Source organism: Dermacentor variabilis, chromosome 7, assembly GCF_050947875.1.
Source record: "Dermacentor variabilis isolate Ectoservices chromosome 7, ASM5094787v1, whole genome shotgun sequence".
NCBI classification, from domain to species: Eukaryota; Metazoa; Arthropoda; class Arachnida; order Ixodida; family Ixodidae; genus Dermacentor; species Dermacentor variabilis.
In genome coordinates, this window is record NC_134574.1 from 66,806,177 (window position 1) to 66,828,000 (window position 21,824).

The following is a 21,824-nucleotide window of genomic DNA, read 5'->3' on the forward strand; positions in this document are numbered from 1 at the left end:
GCGGATGTGGAACATCCTCTTTTTCCCTGATGGCGTCACGTAACACGTGATCTTAGGCGAGCAGGCACGTGGCCAATAAACCCTCGCATGCTACTTAATGACATCAAGGCTGCTACATTCGAGTCAATAGCAATGAATAAATGAGAGAAGAAGGGGAACTGAGGGGCTCGATTTTGTTAATCATGACTACATAAAGCCAACAGATAATGAAGCCAAGGAAATCATGGGGCAATTAACTCTAGTTCAAATTGCGATGTAGAAAATAATGCGGAAGAGGCAAATGAAAATGGACGAAAAGTTAACTTGTTGCCCGTGGCAGCCGAACCCACCACCTCCGCATTGCGCGTGCGAGGTACTACCAATTGTGCTATGCCAGCGGCCACCAATTCGTCCATAAACTTGTGTGCTTATGTTTGCTAGATCTAACCCCAGGAATGTTAGCACCAATACTGAGCTCCTCAGTTCACCTCCTTCTCTCGTTTATTTATTACGACGGCTTCGAATATGGCAGCCTTGATGTCATTAGGTAGCGTGCGAGGGTTTACTATAGCTGCGTGCCTGCTCTCATAAGATAACATGTTACGTGACGCCATCAGGCAAAGAAGGGTGTTCTACATCCGCATACCTTGGCTCTGAGTGGCTCTGGCCAACACTGCTAGGGCCATATGTAGTAAACATAAATACCCAAATAAGGGGACGAATTGGTAGCCGTCGGCGCAGCACAATTGGTAGAGCAAAGCATGCATACAGGGGAAGTTGTTGGTACGGCTCCCACCTGCAACAAGGTATATTTACGTCCACTTTAATTTCTTCTCAAGGTAGCAGAAGTGTCATTTAGGCAGTTATCGATATTTTCTTTATTGTAAAAAATGTGCGCAGTTTGAACTAGTGCTGCAAGGCTGGAGTCAACAGCGGTACTTGTGATCACCTAGCTTTTACGTTTCTTGCCTAAGTTGTGTGTAGGTTTTGCGAGGTTATGCAAGTTTTTACTAAGTTGTTGGTAGGCTTGGCTAAGTCGTTTCTAGGTTTTGCGAGGCCTGTGTCAAAACTCCATGCCCAGGAATTCGCGCTGGAATCGGCCGTTCGGACCCCTCATGTCTCGGCGGGCTTGGCGCTGGAAGTTTTCGAGCAGTCGCGGGTCGGGATCGCTTTCTCGGCGACGTGGAAAGTTCAGGCGCCGACTCTGGCGTTCCCTGGACTGAAACTCGGGATCCTAGATTCGGCATGGCATCTTCTCAGCCGCAGCTTCGGGTGGTGTTCCGGATCAGCTCGGCGGTCTAGCATCGCTCCTCGCTTGGCAGTACGGCACTCTTCCTGGTATGCCGCTTCTCCTTCGGGCGTCCGGACTTTCTTCGGTCTTCCCATGGCAGTTGCACGTACGCACGGACTAGAGGAGCCGAGCAGTGTGTCGCCGCGCCGGCTGTTCCGAGGTTTTACTTGCCTGTGATGTCACGACTCTGCCCTTCGAGCGTGGTGTGCGAGGAGGTTACGTAGCTCGGTGCTCTCGCAGGTCCTTGCTGGGCAACACGAGGCGGTGCGCAGCTGGGCGGACATTTCTGGTAACGCTCCACGGTGAAACTAAAAGCTTAAACAGCTCCGCTGTTTAAAAAATCTTCTAAAAGATCACGGGCTATATTGTCCTTGCTGCTGCCTAGAATAGTAATGTTCTTGAACAGCGGTCCGCATCCTTTGCAACAATGCAATGAGTGGGCAAGTTCGCTCATTCGCTTTTCCGAATTGACAACATATACTTCCTTGTGCGTAGAGTTCACGTAGCGAAATGTTTGGCGCAGATATAATCGTCCACACTTGAGCGGGATTCCATATGCCACGCCCGTGGCACGTTTCACTAAAGTTTCGGCATGCTTTATTCCGCAAGAGCATCGTCGGGCTCTTTCTCCGCTGAGCCCCGGGTATAACCCAGCGATCTTATTTGGAGCATAAAAAAACCTGTTTGGCCCCGTTCTTGCCCCCGGCACAATCGTGGTCTTCTTTCAGAGCAAGCACTCAGTTTTGCTGCATTGTTCTTTGTTTACCTCCTTAAGAAGGCTGTGATGACCTCGCAGGGGCAGCCGGCTGAAAGCGGTCTGTAACTTTGATTATAGAAGCGGTCTTGTGCTGCGTGCGGCCATAATCTTGCAAGAGCAGATTCCAGACACAAACTTGCAATTGCCCTTTTAACTAGCGTCGAATGCGCAGAATTACTAGGAAGGAGCTCTTTCTGTACTGGTGGTGCGTAATGCCAGCAGATATTGATGCAAGCCGAACTGCAAAATATAAGAAACTGCAAGGAACCGTTAGTTGGAAGTTCGTGCGTAAATGCCACCCCCCCCCCTTCTCATATTGTCTTAAATAGGGTTAAAATTCTGCTCACTGAGACAGTGCAGATGAATGTTTTTTGTTTAGATACAACAATAAAAAATACTCAACAAATATAAAAGCTTTAATACACCCTGATTACAAAACTCTTGATTCAGGGAGCCGTCGATGGCTCCCAAAAATATATCGCATATGATCGAGGGTGCACAAGCACCGTTGAAAATACCTTGCCGTTGTATGTACAAGCCGTCTTTAAAAGATAATCTTACGTGTGGAAAGACACAGACGAAAGATAATATTTTACACACTATTTACACTGGAGCCGGGCCAAGGGCACCGACCAACTTCTTCGTTGTTCTCGTAGCAGCTCGTCAGTTGGGCATCGCTCAATGATATCGTAATATTACCCCACGTCGGCAAAAGCACCGTCACGGTGCTGTTAAATATCCAAGGTGCATGGAGAGTTGTAGGACTTGAGTCGGGCAACGTGGACAATGTCACTGGTTGTCACAGCGGAGGACGCAGTGGGCGTGGCTAGAATGATTTCATAGGTGACATCGGTCACTTTGCGTATCACGTGATATGGGCCTGTGTAACAGGAAAGCAGTTTTTCACAAAGGCCGACATTACGGGATGGTCACCAAAGCAACACAAGGGCGCCGGGCACAAAATGGACATCATGGTGACGGAGGTCGTAGCGTTGTTTCTGCTTGTCTTGAGACACTTGTAGACGAGCGCGCGCAAGTTGGCGAGCATGGTCAGCATGGGCGATTGCATCACGGGCATAATCGCTAGTTGAAGCTGTGGCGGAGGGAAGCACAGTGTCCAGTGGTAGCGTTGGTTCGCGGCCATACAAGAGGTAAAATGGGGAAAAGCCAGCAGTTTCGAGACGGCAAGAGTTGTATGCAAAGGTAATGTAAGGTAGAGCCAGGTCCCGGTCACGGTGGTCGTCTGAAACGTATTCGGATAGCATGTCTGTAAGGGTGGGGTTCAAACGCTCAGTGAGGCCGTTCGTTTGGGGGTAGTAGGAAGTGGTAAATTTATGCTGTATTGAGCAGGCACGCATGATGTAGTCAATGACTTTGACCAAAAAGGTGCGGCAGCGGTCTGTAAGCAATTGACGCGGAGCACCATGCATCAAAATGATATCATGTAGAAGGAAGTCAGCAACATCAATTGCGCAACTGGTCGGAAGAGCACGGGTTACGGCGTAGCGGGTAGCGTAGTCCGCCGCGACTGCAAGCTACTTGTTTCCTGTCGTGGATTCTGGAAATGGGCCGAGAAGGTCCAAGCCGACACAATGGAAGGACTCGGCAGGGATGTCGAGCGGCTGTAGGTAACATGGCGGGCGCTGGGAAGGCTTCTTGCGTCGTTGGCAAAGTTCACAAGCGGTGACGTAGCGTCGTACGGAACGGGCAAGGCCCGACCAGAAAAAACGGCGATGTACACGGTCATAGGTTCGAGATACGCCGAAGTGTCCTGCCGTTAGTGCGTCGTGAAGCTCTTCTAGAGCGGTGGAGCGGAGGTGTTTAGGTATTAGAAGCAGGAGCTAAGAGCCGCCCGGATGAAGGTTACGATGGTACAGGGTACCGTCGCGGAGGACGAAGAGGCGCAGAGCAGCATCGGCCGGAGAGTATTCAAAACGGTCGATGAGTGCCCTGATGTAGGCGTCACGGCGTTGCTCGTCGGCGAAATGAAGCAGCTGGGATACAGGGAATAGGGAAGAAGCACTGGCAATATTGGAGGAGTCGTCAACACGGTAACGCGACAAACTGTCAGCGTCTTGGTGGAGGCGGCCAGACTTGTACATCACGGTATATGAAAATTCCTGTAGCCTCAAAGCCCATCGACCAAGCCGGCCTGTAGGATCTTTTAGCGATGAGAGCCAGCAGAGAGCATTATGGTGAGTGACTACGGAAAAAGGGCGACCGTAAAGGTGAGGACGGAACTTTGCAACCGCCCAGACAACAGCAAGGTACTCTCGTTACGTAATGGAATAGTTTCGCTCCGATGGTGCTAGGAGGCGGCTCGCATAAGCAATAATGCGATCCTTGCCACGCTGACGCTGGGCTACGACGGCGTCTACGCCATGACCGCTGGCATCTGTACGTAATTCTGTAGGGACCTCAGGGTCGAAGTGGGCGAGAATGGGTGTTCAGGTTAGAAGAGTGACGAGACAAGAGAAGGCGGAGGCTTCTGCAGTACCCCACGAGAATTGCACGCCTTTCATCAAAAGATTAGTTAGGGGCGTATCAATTGTCGCAAAATCTGGAACAAAAGGACGAAAGTACGAGCACAGCCTTACAAAACTTCGAACGTCTGCGGCTGTCCACGGCACCGGAAACTCTCGGACAGTGCGAGTTTTGTCGGGATCAGGCTGTACTCCGGAAGCGTCAACGAGATGGCCCTGAAGAGTAATTAGTCGGTGGCCAAAACGAAATTTCGACGAGTTAAGTTGCAGCTTCGCCTTTCGAAATACATCAAGTATAGTTGTGAGACGCTCAAGGGGAATGTCGAACGTTGGCGAGAAGACGATGACATGACGTAGTCGAGGTAGTAGAGGCATGTGGACCATTTGAAACCTTGGAGCAAGGAGTTCATCATACGCTCCAAGGTGGCAGGGGCGTTGCATAATCCAAACGGCATTACGTTAAATTGGTATAGGCCATCAGTTGTGATGAACGCGTTTTCTCTCTGATCATATCGTCAACAGCAATCTGCCAATATCCCGAACGAAGATCAATAGACGAGAAATAGCTGGAATCGCGCAGGCAGTCAAGGGCATCGTCTATACGTGGGAGCGGGTAGACGTCCTTCTTAGTAATGTTGTTCAGATGACGGTAGTCTACACAGAAGCGCCACGTGTCATCCTTCTTCTTAACCAACACCACAGGTGACGCCCAGAGACTCGGCGAAGGCTCAATGATGTTTTTATCGAGCATTTTGTTCACTTCATTTTGAATTACTCGGCGTTCCGACGCAGAAACTCGATACGGTCGTCGGTGAATAAGCGCAGCATCGCCAGTAAGAATCCGATGCTTGACCGCGAGCGTCTGGCCTAAAGGGCGATCGTCGAAGTGGAAAATATCACGGTAGGACGATAATACTTGGTAAAGGTCTTCAGCCTGCGCAGAAGACAGGTCCGTCGCAACCATTTTCTGTGTCTTGGGATCGGCGGCCGAGGCTGGCACGATGGGCCTGCTAAGCTTGCAAGAAGCATCGGTTGCTAACGCTGCCACGTGACGGTCGCCGAGACAATAAACGTTGGCAAGGCAAATACCTTGCGGTAGAATTTGCTTTGCAAATCCAAAGTTACAGACAGGCCTGCGAGTGTAGTTCGCAGTAATAGTAAGTATAGTGTGAGGCACGGTAACGTCATACTGTAGTAGAATGTCGGGCAGAGGAGTGACGAGGTACTCGCCATCAAGGACTGGTGGGGAAGAGAAGAGTTCAATATAGGCGATTGATTTTGGCGGCAGGCGAATAAAGCCAGTGGCGCGTAGGCGGCACTGGGGTGCTTCAGAAGGTTCTGCGAGAATCGGCAACTCAAGGCGAAGGGTACTGGAAGAGCAGTCAATAAGAGCAGAATGGCTGGAGAGAAAATCGATGCCGAGAATGAGGTCGTGGGGGCAATGAGCGATCACGGTGAAGAGGACAGGAGTGTGGCGGCTGGGGATGCTGACACGTGCCGTACATATGCCGATGATAGGCACAGTACCGCCCTCCGCAACGCGGACGACGCGTGCCGACGCTAGGGTGAGGAGCTTGCTCAGTCGTCGTCGGAAGGCAGCAATCGTAATAGAAAGACGTGCTCCTGTATCCATGAGTGCCGTGACAGGATAGCCGTCAACGTCAAGAAGGTTTCGGTTAGTAGGTAACGTGAGCAGAGGATTTGAGGGCAGGGTCGACGACGCAGCTTCACCTCCAGAAGCTGCAGTGCCTAGTTTTCCGGCTGGGTCCGGGAGGCGATAGGCGGCGAAGAGAAGCGGCGGGGTTGAGGCGAACGAGACTGGTGGCGGTGAGGTGAGGGCGAGCGGCTGTAGCGAAGGTTCGGAGCAGGGGCATCAGCGGTAGTGGGTTCATGGCGAGTGGCATAGGGTACAGTAGGCCCAAAGGTGCGGGAATAAGTGGCGGCGTAAGTCCGAGGAGGTGGTGGCCATCGGTTGCGGCAGTGACGGACGACGTGGCCGATGAGACAGCAGTGGAAGCAGATCGGCCTGTCATCAGAGGTACGCGATTCGGACGGGTTGCGGCGAGTTGTGGCAGAAAAGGACTGCCGGGGACGAGGATGGCCGCTAGATAACTGGGGAACGCTGGGTCGAGACGTGGAACACACGGTGTTCAGAACCATGTTTTCAAATTCCTGTCTGACGACCGCCTGAATCTTCGCAATGGTGGTTGCTGGCGGATTGGGAGGCGTCGTGGAGAAGGCTGGGGAACAGACAGCCTCGAGTTCGCTGCGAACAATACGGGTGACGTCGTCACAGGTGGTGGTCTGACGCGGCCGACCCTCACACATCGACGTAGCAGCAGTGTTGGGTAGCCGCGCAATGTGGTGTCAGATACGACGGCTCTTAGCCTGTTCAAGGCGACGGCATTCTTTTATAATGGGGTCGATAGTGGAGACGATGCCGAAAACAAGCAGATTGAAAGCGTCGTCGGCGATACCTTTTAGCACATGTGCCACTCTATCTGCTTCGGACATATTATCGTCAGCTTTACGGTATAGAGCCAAGACGTCGAGGATGTAGGAAACGTATGGCTCTGTACATGACTGAACACGAGACGCAAGAGCCTTTCTCGCGGCAGCCTTGCGCCCGATGGTGTCGCCGAACAGTTCCCGTAGCTTTTCTTTAAAAGTGCCCCAACTGGTTATTTCGTCATCATGCGTTTGGTGCCACACGCGTGGCGTGCCGCCGAGATAAAAGATGACATTGGCGAGTATAATCGTTGGGTCCCACCTGTTATTAGCACTGGCGTGTTCATAGAGCTTTATCCAGTCGTCGACATCCTGTCCCTCCAGGCCAGAGAACACACCTGCGTCACGATGTGGGGCAACCGTGACGATTGGAGCAGCCGGACAAGCCGAAGCCGTTGCAGAGGCGGGCTCGTCACAGGGAGGCATAGGGACAAGCTCGGTGTGCCGACCACTTCGGAGTTCCGTGGTGAGGACGGGGATTGCTGACCTCCACCAGAGATGTTATGTGTGGAAAGACACAGACGAATAATGCTATTTACACGCTATTTACACTGGAGCCAGGCAGCCAGGCTGACACTCGCTCGTGCCAAGGGCACCGACCAACTTCTTTGTCGTTCTCGCGGCGGCTCGTCTCTTGAGCATCGCTCGATGATATCGTAATAATATAATGGTGGCTTCCAAATAAAATTTGATCAAAGAAATGAAGCTGTCTACAGGTACTCGAGCGCACTTTTGAACCCATATTTCACCATTCCTTGCAGTGCATTCTCTGGCGGCTACGAACAATTCATCATGCGGCACCGAATAAAACAAATTCTCCACATCAATAGCCAAAACGCACCAATATGAGCATTGGAATTCAAGAAACGTACATCATCCCCACTTTTTTGTGGCAAATGCGTCTTCAACCTTCAATTCAAATGTTTCTGCAGATATTGGCTAATTAGAAACTGTTACGAGCCCTTTTCACTTACGATTGTTCTGAACAGCACGTAGTCCTTGTGTTCTTTTGCCCTCAAGAACACCCAAAGCGCTTTCTTTCTACAAATAATTGGTGAACTTGCAACCCTACACAATTCGAGACCCCTGCATAGAGTGGCCGCTCTGCTCGTGATTCTTGTGGTACTGGATTTTATGCTTCACAGTTCCTAGCTAAAGCTTGACCGCCGCCTTTTTCGTTGAAATCTTGTTCTCGTAAGACGACGAATCCTCCATTCTTAACAGCTTGAAGCAACCGCAGATTCTTCGAAGAAGTGACACTTCTGTTACCTTGTCTTATACGGAAAGCAATTTTCTGCGCTGCTGTGGTTGACTTCAGCGCACCTTTTGTGTGCTGGTGCTTTCATGCTGGATGGTGTTTATTTTAGGGCGCAAATACAGTAGGCAACCGCCGGGACAAATGCGATCCCATTCGCAATTGCATTATGAATATAGAACATGACTCGTAAACCGCTCTCTACTTGACGTATTGTATCAGATCAGTGTGAACCAGGCGCATATCCAGGATTTTTTTTCGGAAAGGGGGGCGGGAGGGGCGAGGTACCATTGTTCTCAGTTAAATTTCCCTAATACACGCATAATAATACAACTATTACTTTGAGCAGGCACCTGGCCTGTCTGAGGGCGTTTGTCATACTGTACTTGTCTGGTGCGGGCGTTCGAAAGATTTGCGCCTTGGTCCGTAGGCGATGTGCCAGGCGTAAAAGAGAGCAGGGCGCCGTCCGGAATAATTTCGAGGAGAGGGGCTGAATCCCGGCAACCTCCATTTACATCCCTCCATCTCCCTGGCTACGCCACTGGTGTGAACTGCATGAATAGCGGTTTGGGACAGTAGCAAACAAGCATTTAACTCTGCTGCAGCATTGATTGAGGTCACAGAGGCACTTTCCATCGCGGCCGAGTCAGAACCAGTAAGGACATTTTCGATCGCAAGTTTGCTCGTTGATGATTCATTCAATCGAGAAGGACCTTCCCGATGGCAGTCGTAGATGTCGATCGCTTGTACTCTCAATGATCGGTGAGGTCAACAAAATGTACACAGATGTCTGTCTTTCTGTGGGAAGGCCGTACATGCCTTAAGCGAGCGGCACGATTTCATTGCTTCTATATAGTGTGTTCTCCATGGCGTGTTCACGAGTTAAACATATATGTCGCCGAACTCAACGTCTGGCGAGTACTTCTGATCGTTTCTACAGCCATCTGTGAGGAAACGATCAGGCTACTGCTCTCCGTAGACGAAGACCTTCTCGACTTATAACATTTTGAGTTGCTCAAGGAACAGTGAACCATACAATAAGTTTGTTACATTCTCGTCACGCACCCGTGCATACTTAAAGTGTGGCAGTAGCTAGCTGAAGCAACCCGTATGTCGATGTATTGAATATGTTCGCGAACAGAAATCTGTACAAAATAACTCAACGTTTCGTTGGGCAGCGGAGGCTTCATTTTGATATAAAACAGTGCGCATAAAAACCAGGATGAATAAATGGAACGACACCCACAACCAGCACCGTTTTACCTACCTGTACTATGTGAACGTTGGGTCTACGCATTCTGGTATTCATGCGCGCTGTTTTGCATAAAATGAAGCATTAACAGCTCGCCCACGTCACACTTGTATTTCCAAGGGTTTAATGCATATGGTAGCCTGTGTAAGACATTCAGCTCAATGCTGGGGCTGTGCGCGCCATTTAGATGTTCCGACGTTCAAATCAAAGACCATGTACTAGGCACAAGATGAATTCATCCCTTTTGCATGACAAACAACCAACACGGGGTCTATGCTATGCTGTTGGACATGTGCCACAGGTAACCCTTGATTCTTCCTTGGAACTGTCGTAGCTTGTACCAAATCTCAGCCTCACGCATGCATTGAAAAAATAAAAAGATGAACACCATGCTGCGGTGTGCCTGCAGTAGACATGTAGAATCATGAAGTAAAACCTCAAACATTTTTTTCTTTCACTCTATAGAGTTTCCTACAAAAGTCAATAGAGGAAAATCTGGTGCTGCAATCGCGCAGCTACCATGGAAGAACTTTGCAGTAGATCAGGTTGTCCTATTCTCGCGTTGTAAGCTTGAAAGGTTTTTTTCTGTCTGCATTCACAACGTTTCCTCTTTCGCGCTTTCCAAGCCGTTGGATTTCTCTAAACACACGAAGCAATAAGTTTCTGGGCACACGCTTAATCACTGCCAATTGTTGAATTTTTAACACAACATTTTCTTGAACACGACCAATTTACAAACTCAAGATGTCGTTTAAAGGGACCCTGAAACGCTTTTGACGATTTTCTACAAACGTACTGAGTCGTTAGAGTACGTTCTTCTGATCATTAATTGACACATCTAAGTGCCCCGCGTAAAGCGTGTAATTTATTATAAGGTTTTAAAAATGCACATCGCTGCCGATCGCAGCACAGTGCTCGGCGGAATTTTAAGCCGCCCCTACCCATATGACCGAAATCACCCATACGACGTCAGTGGGGCGAGCTATCCGATTGGTTGACAAGGGCGCGTGATCGATAATTTTTCCAACTTTATGGTAAACAAATGATCTTCATAATAGTTGGAATGTTAGCTAATTTGTTTTTATGAAAAGAAAGTAACATAAAGAGAATGCACAAGAATAATTTTTCAGTACACTTCAACCTAACTACCTAATTTTTTCGGCACACAGTAAGTGTCGTCTGCTTGTGTTACAACGTACTCCATTTTGACGAGAGCTCCGTGGTCAGAATCAGTCTCAGTCTTTTCGCGAGCACTATGATTTGACTTTGTTGCCTTGTGGACTGCAAACGTAGCGAGTGGCAATGTGTCAAGCCGCGACATCGTGTCCCTCTGCAAGGCAGCGTACTAGCGAACTGGCTCCTGGGCATCGGACTGCCGCTATCCGATCGGCGCCAGGATTTCCGCGTTTGTGGCCGTCACTTTACACCGGAAGATTACTAACGCAATAGCGTTTCGCGAGTCCGGTATTAGGGCAAACGCAAGCGCAAAGGGAGAGAGTTTGGCCGCTTGACTGTGCCGTAACGGGATGACCCATGAGATGAGCAGAAGGGCAAATGTGAATGGTCTGCACCGTGCAGCCACCTGGTGGCACAGAGCTCAGCCATACGCAGTAGCAGCAACGAAGTGTATTCTTCTTTGTTGCTGGTGTGTATTTTTCGCAGGAGTGTAATCATCAACACGTTGTTTTCATAAATGTTTAAAATGTTTTACACTTGGTTAGAGCAATATTAGCGCTGTGTTTGGCTCGTTAAGCGCTGCGCCAACAAGTGTACGGACCGTGCAGACCGATCAGGCCGCTCACGTACGTCTACGCTAAAGTTCCTTCATCAGCTTGAGTTTATGCCTCCAGTCATTTGCCGAAATGACCAGCTTGCCTGTGGTTACCGCTAGTGCGTGGTTAACGGAATACCAGACATGTTCGGCGCTACGACAGAATGCTCGCAACGCACGCTGCTTCGATAGCTCTCGCTTGGGGTCGACGGCCAAGCGGCTAGCGGAGAGGTCTCGCGCGGGCGGGGGCGGGCTCCAAAACAACCGGAAGTGGACGATGTGAAGTCGCATCGTGACGCTGAACCAGTGAAGGCGGAGCTTAGCCCCGCTCGCTCGGCGAACGAGTTGAGGAGGAAAAGCATGGTTAGGGAGGAGGGTAACTTCTAATCGCTTGTAGCTCCATTAATACGTAACGCTTCACTTAAATTGTGGTGCGAATGTTCTACTTAAGCTGAACCCTACGCGTCTACAGAATTTTTCCGAACCGTTTCAGCGGCCCTTTAAGTCCAAGGGGCAAAATTTATGCCACTGCATTTACTACCCACCATTTCCATGCTGGCCGACGTTTGCTGCTTCCGGAGATACTAAGGAATATATTACTTTAGTATGCTGTTTTTAGCGAACTATATGCTATATACTTGGTACTCCACCCCCTTGTAGAACAAGAGTTTATCACTGCATTTTTGTGAGCTGAATTTCTCGTTTTTATTTTTTTTTGTTTTAGGCTCAATGTCTGTCGTAGTATTTGATATTGTAAAGTTTACATTTTGTTCATTGCAGTTTGACAATAGACTTTGAAGCGTTTCTGAATATGTTCCTTGGCTTGCTTCCACTACGGCTCAGAAGCCGACTTCTATATGTAATTGATTTTTAAGCTGCATCCTAGTTCTGTCGTTTACTTTTTCTTACTTAGCGCCGTTATTTACCGCTATATTTTCTTCTTTTAAACGCTAGGAACTTCCGGATTAGAGTTTTGTAATTTTTCGCAGATCAAAGGAGCAATTGATTATCACGTGAAGTTCTCATTTCATCACCAAAGCAACAGTTACACGATAAGTTGGAAAACACGCTAAACGGTAATCAGCCCGTTGCCCATGACAACAACGCATTCACTCCAAGTTACCGGTCAAGGACGCTGTCCTGCAGTCAATAGCCGTAGGCGTGCAAGTGAGAGTCGATGCATTCGTTGCACTTGAAGGAAACAGTCTTATTCCCGTGAGGTCATTATGCTGATGTCAAGAAGGAACATTTTCCTGGCCACTCTTCTCACGTAAGACGAGGATACGTTCTAACAGAGAAGCTCTTCGAGGGCGCCAGGGGAATCCTAAGCGATGCGCCAATTAAGGTTAATGTGGAAAATCTAGACAGAGCTATGAAAGACAGCTTAGTGCGGGCGTGCGTGCATAATTTTGGCCGCCTACGGTTGTTTGGCATTCAGCCAAAGCAGGAACGCGATAATGTAAAGGTATTTTCCGGTACTATTCCTTTGCCGCTTTAAGCCCTCCGCTATTTTTAAAAAATGTTTGCTCCCCCCTCCCCCTTCACCTGTCTGTTACGTGACGTCACGTTACCGAGAAAACTTCCCACGTCAAGATGACTTGCATTCACCAACCATGTACCGCTGTAGAAGGATCGACATTTGGGCGAGTTGGTACTGGTTGAACATCTTGAAGGGGCAGCGCAAAAAAAAAATAAACGACGACTGAAGGCAGGAACACACAGGACAGCGCTGTCCTGTGTGTTCCTGCCTTCTGTCGTCGTTTTTTTTTTTGCGCTGCCCCTTCAAGATGTTCATGCACCGCTAGCTAAATCATTCTTTAAGTTTGAAAAGTCAGCACAACCCCGTTCCGAAAAGAATGGAAGATGGTTGTTCGCCATTTGCTCTGCGCTGGCTGTTGGAAGCGAGCGCGGAGAAGTGATTTAACCCGATGACGCATTTGTTGTTCCAAATGTTTATTTTCTAGTGCATTTCCGTCTACTGGTGAAATCTGTGCGGCATTTGCGGGACGAAGTGGGCGAGAAAGTTGTTAGAGTTTACAAACAATGGTTGGCTTGTTGGTTGTGTGGCGAAAGGCCTGCTTAGGTCATGGCAGTTTACGCGGCAATTTCTCCACCTGTGGGTCTCTTTAGGTGTTCAGGGATCCACTACCACGTGTCAACGAGTTCACTATCGCGTAGATAAGCGAGTGGAAGGCGTGAGCCCTCTACACGCATTTTTCTGCGTCAGAGGCCTTTTATCTTTCATACACGCGTGTGAAAAACCTTCTCTTGCGGGTTGTCAGATAGAGTTTTTCTTTCAACACTGAAGCGCCGGCAGCACCAAATTGTGGGTTCCACATCGCTAATTTCTTTCCATGTCATGGAGGAAGAAGACGAAGTGTCTGCGAGCCAGTACGCTATTTCTTTAGCTCTGTTTTTTCCCTATTTCTGCGTACATCTTTGGGGAGCCGGCATGGTTCGTGGCGCGGATGCAAGTTGACGTCCACGTGCCTCTGCCGGGAATGGCGACTTCAGCGGCGGCTGCGTCTAGGAAGCGGACTGGCCTCCAGAGCGACGCCGACGGAGATGACACCAGCGTATACGCGCTCAGCAGTGAGGACTTCTCCGATGAGGCCTTCGAGCTTGTGCGGAGCCGCAAGGCGAAACGAAGACACATCACCGGGGCATCCATGTCTTCGAGCACGCCAACGGTAGGACCAACTCAGAATACCGCTCTCAGTACGATTCTCTTTGTACCAGAACTCGCTACCGACAACCTGAGGCGACTCAACAGACAGTCCGTATCGGTGCAAATTAAAGCGGTGGCGCCAAATCAGATAGCAGACGTTAGAGCCAATACACCAAAAAATACGTTGGCTATCGAAATCACACACGAGACTGCGCTGAGAAATTTGACTAAAGTTACGGAACCAGGTGGCGTTAAGCTCCATTCGTACATCCCCCTTAACAGTGGTTCAACTACTGGTGTCATCTACGACGTGGACGTCTCCATCTCCAGCGCCGACTTGCCGATTCTAGTGAAGCCTGCCGTTGATGGCGCCGCCATAACACATGTGTATCGCCTCGGCACATCCCGCTGTGTGACAATTATATTCAAGGGCGAGACATTCCTTTGGTACGTCAAGGTGGGCCGCTTTAGACACCCTGTGCGACCATTCATCCCGTGGCCACTGCAATGCCGCAATTGTATGAGGCTGGGACACGTGAGTGCCGTGTGCGAGAACACGAGAGTTTGCTCACGTTGCAGCGAGCCCCACGCTGCAGACTCTTGTGCAGCCATGGTTTTCAAATGCACCAATTGCCTTGTGTCCCATGATGCTTCCTCGAAGGACTGCCCCTAAATGAAAAAGGAAAAGGCGATCTTGAAGCAGATGGGGAGAGATCATTCGTCTCCTCGGGAAGCTGTTGCGGCCGTTAGAAAGCGACGCTCCCAAAGCCACCAGACTTCAAAGAACGCTGATGCCTCTATGAAGAGTACGCCCCATCCGACAACACTTCTCCTCTGCCCCCTGGGGCAATTCAATCCAATCCTGACAAGGCCATCGTGGAGAACAATACAACTTGGTCCTCATTACTAAATCAACAGCCAAAGCCAGAACAACAGCGGAAGTCACAACCGAAGCCACAGCTGATGCCGCAGCCGATGCCACAGTCGGTGGTACAACCGATGCCACAGCCGATGCCACAACCGCACAACCGGATGCGATGCCGCAGCCGATGCCACAGCCGGAGCCGATGCCACGTCAAGTAATACAGCAGCACACGGCTGTAGAGCAAACAGCGCGGGTTCCTGACAAATTGCCCGAAGAATACCGGCAAGTGGTTATGATGCTCCGGCCTCTGACGAATACCTTTCGAATGCTCTTAAATAACCTGCACACTCCGTCAGCGCGAAGTGCAATGCAAGTGCTGGATGCTCTCAATCCAGTAGTTGCAACTCTTGAGTAAGCATCATGGCTCACCCGCATCGTTATATTCGCACTGAAGACAGAACGGCTGGGGTTTAGCTTAAAGATATACTGCCGCGCACTGCAACCTACCGCTGACGCCCACCGGATTCTTGGTCTTCACTGGTGACTTCGAAGTGCCTCACCAGCCATGGATCCTTGGTCTTCACTGGTGACTTCGAAGTGCCTCACCAGCCATGAACCACCAAGATTGACGGCAGCCTAACGTATCAACGGAGCACTTGCTTTGACTTGACTGATTTCTAAGCACTTTACTGCGTGCAGAGACAGTGTTCCCTCTATCCCGCTTTCCTGTTTCTGTTCCCTCTTTCCCTTCCCCCAGTGTAGGGTAGCAAACCAGACACATGTCTGGTTGACCTCCTGCCTTTCCTCTCCTTGCTCTCTCTCTCTCTTCCATTTTATGCATGATAGGGAGGGCAGCCGTCCAGTTTTGAATGCCCATGTAGGTGTGTGGATTGATGTTATACGTATTGTATAAATTAGAGTGGGTTCCAATGGTTTAAGATACGTAACAACAAAAGGTCTATGTGGCGGGGGCCAAAGCTAGCAAAAGTGGCAGCGAATTACATCTTTCGGAACCGGTGCCGGATTGCTATTCAAACTGTTGGTGGCCTTGAAAGCTCGTTTAGCAATCGCGTCCCGTATTGCATTCGAAGTAGAGTTGCCACATTTGCCGAGAAAAAATATACAAACCAGTGCCGATTTCAGAAAATGGTGAATATTCTATTCCACGAAAAACTAGAATGAAAACGAAAAGAGGCGCTACACCGAGTAGGAATTTCACGTGAATAAAATTTATTAAAGAAAATTTATTTTTCGATATAACATTTGACGCTCTATTAAACTCTTCTCGCTATAGTTGGGATTGATGTATTCGTACGGCATATCTACAAACAACTGAAGAACAAGTCTTTATAGAGCACAACACACATTAATGCGTTCTCACCGAATCCCCCGGAAATAGTCAATGCAGGACAGTTTTACATGTATAATTTGCATTTGATTTAGCTGGTGTAAGGAGCCTCTTGCTTTATTTTATCGCTTGCGAGAATACATTGCACTTGAATTTGATAGAGTTTTTCTTTCTCTTATAGTATTTACAGTAGCACTCAAGTCGACGTTTACCAGTTGTGCATAATCAAGAGAATGGACGGCACAATGAAATTCACACACAGAAAAGGCAGCGTTATTACTGTGGGTGGAAACGTTGGTTTCACTTTAGAAGGGTGGTAAGGAGAGGCACCTCACCAAAATGGGGTGCCAGTCCAGTTGTATATCGAGAATATCATCAACATATTTGAGGTGTAGTGTCATCTGGATGTAATAGACCTTTGTAGTGGAATTTGATAGCACGGGTAACACACAAGCAATGCTTTGACCGTTGAAATGCTTAATCTGTTCATCTCGCCGGTACATAGATTTCCCGTCTCTCTAATACCTGCCCAACAACCGCGTTGCTGCATGACATAGGGAACACGTGCTCCTTGAGATTCTGCAAATGAGGATGCTTTTAAGAAGGAAAACCGCACCAAACTTGATGACAGCTTTCTCTGTAAAACCCCAGGCAGGAAATCTCTCGGAAGGCAGAGCGTATTGTAAACGTATTATCGTATTAACGAAATTCACCTCGAACAGCTCTGCTGCTCCTGTTTTGACTGAAAAAGCGGAGTTTACAAACTGGTTCTATGACATTGACTGTGACGGCATCCACTGAAAGACATGCAAACATGTGCTGACTTACGGGAGAACCGGAAAATCGGCAGCTGGTCTCTCGGTGTGGGGTCCAATCGGTAGCAGGTACCCTGAGGAAACCGCCCGTGCCGGTGGAAAACCGCCCAGATGGCAAGCCCATTTCCGAGAGATGCTAACCCAGGTGGCAACCTCTTTCCGAGAGAAATTAACGCAGGTGGCAAACCTCTTTACGAGAGTTACTAACTTAGGTGGCAAAACTCTTTACGAGATATACTAACCCAGCTGGCAAACCTCTTTCCGAGAGATACTAACCCAGGTGGCAAACCTCTTTCCAAGAGATACTAACCCAGGTGGCAAACCTCTTTACGAGAGTTACTAACCCAGGTGGCAAAACTCTTTCCGAGATATACTAACCCAGGTGGCAAACCTCTTTGCGAGAGACACTAACCCAGGTGGCAGACCTCCTGCCGAGAAATACTAACCCAGGTAGCAAACCTATTTCCGAGAGATACTAACCCAGTTGGCAAACCTCTTTCCAAGACATACTAACTTAGGTGGCAAACCTCTTTACGAGAGTTACTAACCCAAGTGGCAAAACTCTTTCCGAGATATACTAACCGAGGTGGCAAACCTCTTTCCCAGAGATACTAACTCGAGAAGGTATTCACTGCAAAACAATATTGATATCGTATACTTCTCAAATCCTTGAGAAAAAGTTGATGGTTTCCAACAAAATTTGCTAGTAGGATAGCTATGGGAGAGTTGTTGAAGTGTAGGTATCGAATGCGTTGACAGGATTGCGTTCCTTGTTGGTCACCATTTTAGACTGCGACAGAGGTGACGTCTATAGTGATTTAGTCACCACTAATGCCATCTTCAATGCTCTGAAGTAACATACCTGTCCAAAGTGCACGCGTGAGCGCGAAACTGCGATCTGGTAAAGCTTAATGTATCCTACGTACATGCTGGGCAACAATGCTGAGTGAGCAACTGGCGAACCCCTCTAACCTAAGCATTGAACGAGATGAGCTAAATGTACCAAAATTTTTAAAGCGTAATTATCATGAGATGGTATTTTTAAGGCTACAGTTAAACTCCCGTACTTCGTGTAGCACGAAACCATGTAATATACGATGAGCTGCTTCATTGATTGCATCGTCGTCAAGCACTTGTTTAACTATTCATTGCGTATATTAAAAATGATATTCCAAGCGATACGTCTCGCGGCAATTAGAGTATGTTGTGAGTGGAACACCACGCCCTTATTCAGCCTATGTCCATGCGCAGTCAAGTTACTTAAAATGGTATTTGCTTCTCATTGCTCACATTTTTTTTACTGTTGGCCTCCTCATAGCTGCTTCCATAATACTTCTCAATTAAAGTGCACACAGGCAGCGAAGACATCAATTCCTATAGCAGCCCTACATACAAAGTAAATAAACTGCGGCTAGGAAAGTCAGTCGGCTGTTTTCACAGTGGCCGCCATCATGTGTGTGCTCAATTGAAGATTGGATGCGGCATTGACGCATTTGTGTATAAAGCTTTAAAAACGGGAGCACTGGCGTTCAATTTTTCAAACCGCTTTTGCAGTTTGAAGGTTATAAAAGAAAACATAGATTTTGGTGGAGTGTCAGTGTTTTTGTTTATTATAAATTTTTCTCCCAATACAGTTGCTATAAAGCCCTGAAATTTATCTTTAATAAGGTTGCTGCCTCCTCTAAGGAAACAAGCATTCAAGTAGTAACTGTCGAATATAATTTTCTAACGAAGTGAACAGTTTTCTTATCCCGCATAATTTCCCGTGAATGTACGTGGATCACTCAAATGCAACGAATGTGCGTACTAGGAATACATCCTGCTCAGTCTTTAATGAGGTTTTATGATAGACTCATGAGTTTGTTTGGATGAGTAATGGATGAGTAATAAGCAAATGCTTTTTGGTCGAGCAACAAATCTCGCTCTAGATTAGCGATAGTGTCTGTCCGACTAGGACCTCAGCTAATTGCACAAGTCGCAGCCCGCACCAAGGAATTCGTTTCATAAGTGCTTCTAGAAGTAATTGTTAGCAGCAATGAGAGAAGATGGTAGCTAATTTGCGCTTCGTGGTACTCTGTCCTTAACTTCATCATCTGATCCATTTGCTGCTGTCTTTCCGTCCCGCTGTTATCAGTCGGATGGATGACTGTTCCCTGTCTTTAAGGGTCTTTTATTAATACAGTGCAGCTTATTTTTTTCTCTTCAGTGTCCGTTTAACGTGTCTGTCATGTGAGGCACTTAGCTATATGTGGTGGTGGAGTTGGAATAAGTCAGATCATCCAGAATGGAGGTGTGTTCAGGAGGGACAGGAACAGAAGATCGTTTGATGACGGGCAGGGCATTTTCAGAGCATGAGGAGTTTCATGGTAACCACCATGGCGTTTGTATTAGTCATTGCAAGCGCTGTTTTGTCTGGATATGCAAATAGTTGTAATGTGTAATTAGTGTTGCTTTGCGCAACTGGGCTGACTTGGGCTCGGACATGGCGCGGCAGCGGCGTCTGAAGATTGCCTTTGAGCTGGTAAGACTTCGCAGGTCAAGGCGCAGCCCACTTGCCCATTCACCGATGATCGTTACAAAATCTACTGAATGGTCATTTGTAGTTGTGTTTAAGACTCGATGTTAGGTTCCACGCCATTTAGAAAAAAAAAAGCTACAGCAAATCTAGACGACGAGTTCGCACCGACCTAAACTTGCGAGCCCTGTTTTACACGTGAACTAATATTTAGTATACGGGACTCGTAGAAAAGAAAGATGTTAGTTTAAGGAAAAGGGAAATGGCCGCTGGAGATCTTTCGCTCTTGGTGACCGAGAAGCACCGACAGACGGTGCCCTTACGCAGGATGAAAGCCAGTTATTATCTACCTGATACTGAGAATCGAACTCTGAGGTATTGTCTCGAGCCATAGAAACATCAGAAAGGTGCCAAAGTATTGGTATTTATTAATGACCTAATACTCGTGACAATGCGATTGTCAGCGAACACGTAGGTTACGTTTGCTAAAATGGTTCATAGCCAGCCATCAAGCACGCTGGCCGCCACTATGCAGATACACAGTCAGATATGCATGTTAAGTGGTTCGAGTGAAGCGACGGAGCCAGCCGGATCCATCAGTGCCTGGCGTCAGAGCCAGACGCTTGGACTCCTAACAGCATGGCAAAAGATGTTTACGCGTTTTGAGGCGCCGTCATGTTCCCCGGCAATAGTCTCCACCAAACTACCTTCATTTGCCATTCCGCGTTCGCTACGTTCCTGTGAGGTCCACTATGTCACGCTGAAATGCGCACGGCGTTCGTGACCTTAATGCGCCGGGCACGCAGCGTCGAATAAAACAAAGGCGCGCGACGCAGGTGAAGATTATTGCACGAAGATTGTAGGCTGTCCTGCTTCGGGGGAGGGGGGAGGAGTTAGGTTCGAGATGGCCAGCAATGCAGACGGTGGGGCAAGGGAAACAATAGGACAGATTTTCTGACTCTCAACTGATACTTATTCGGAGAGTCAGAGTGTATACGAAAGGTGACGCTCAAACGCAAGTCTATCAAAGAAATTGTTCGACCAAGCAGCCAGAAAACGATATGAAAACGAAATAATGAGGAGTACGTGCTCACACGAGGTAAAAGATGATGATTTAGCAACAGTACAACTAGGAAAGAATCAAGAATGCAACAAATGTAAGGGACTACAACAGGAACGAAGGAAAATGAGCGAAATACATAATTGGGCGCGCGAGAGCGACTCACAGAAAAAAAGAACAGTTTATGACGGCGCATCATTGCTGTTTGTTTCAGTTGTCTAATCGACTCCGCTGTTAGCTGTGTTGGGCGATTATTGTTGAAAGACAAGAAGACATTCAGAGTGATTTTTTTTCAACGCAGCCGTTCCTTGCGAACAAACTTCTTTACAACAATGCATGTTCTACTTCATGAGAAATTGTTGTCACTATTGATGAATATTTGATAATTAGCCCCCAGTATTGTTCTTCCGCGCGATGACTTTAAGTCGCACAACTTTCAGTGTTCGTTTTGTACCTCCTAATTTATTTGCTCCTTCATTTTTGTTACTTCCATGCCTAGGGGAAGCCGTAATGATGTTTACTTTTGCTGCATACACTCGGGTGCAGACCGGTCAGTATTTGTGGTTATTGTTTTAAATGTGGCCGCTTGCAAATCAGGACATAATCCCGCATTGCGCACGTGCGTCATATTACCGGTATTTTTTGCATTTATAAAAGAAAGAAATTCTCTATACGACCAAGTATTTGTAGGCAGTTTTCTTAGAGTGTATTCTACGTTTCTGCTATTTTCGTTTTCATTTAATAGAAATTATTTTTGCAACTTAATGCGATACTTTGTGAGACGTTCTTTTTTCTCTTGTGCAATGCATTGACGGAAGTTCCGCTGAAAAGAAATCATATAAAGTTATTGATAAAAGAAAGCTCAATCATAAATAACTCTGTTCAGCTGGGTGGCGACCGCCGGACGAACGAACGACGCCGATTGGTCTTTGGAGGAGCCTGCTGCGTCTACAGCTACGGGGGCGCCATTCCCTGAGAACAGAAGAAATGAAAGTAAGTGACTAACATAAAGAATGTAATCTGTGCTTTTGTTTGGGCATGTACATCACAAACAGCTCTCTAGACTCACTTTGTTACTACGAAACGGTGATCGTAACTTCAGGGTACCATTAGCCCCACAGCATCATATTGGAAACCTTTTTCGCAGACTAACTAGGACAGTTGCTGATTCCTTTAAGCGTAAAATGTCGGCTCCCGTGTGTCAGCGAACAGCTCGTGCCTTTCATTAGTTAAATAATTATTGGTTCGTAGAGAGCG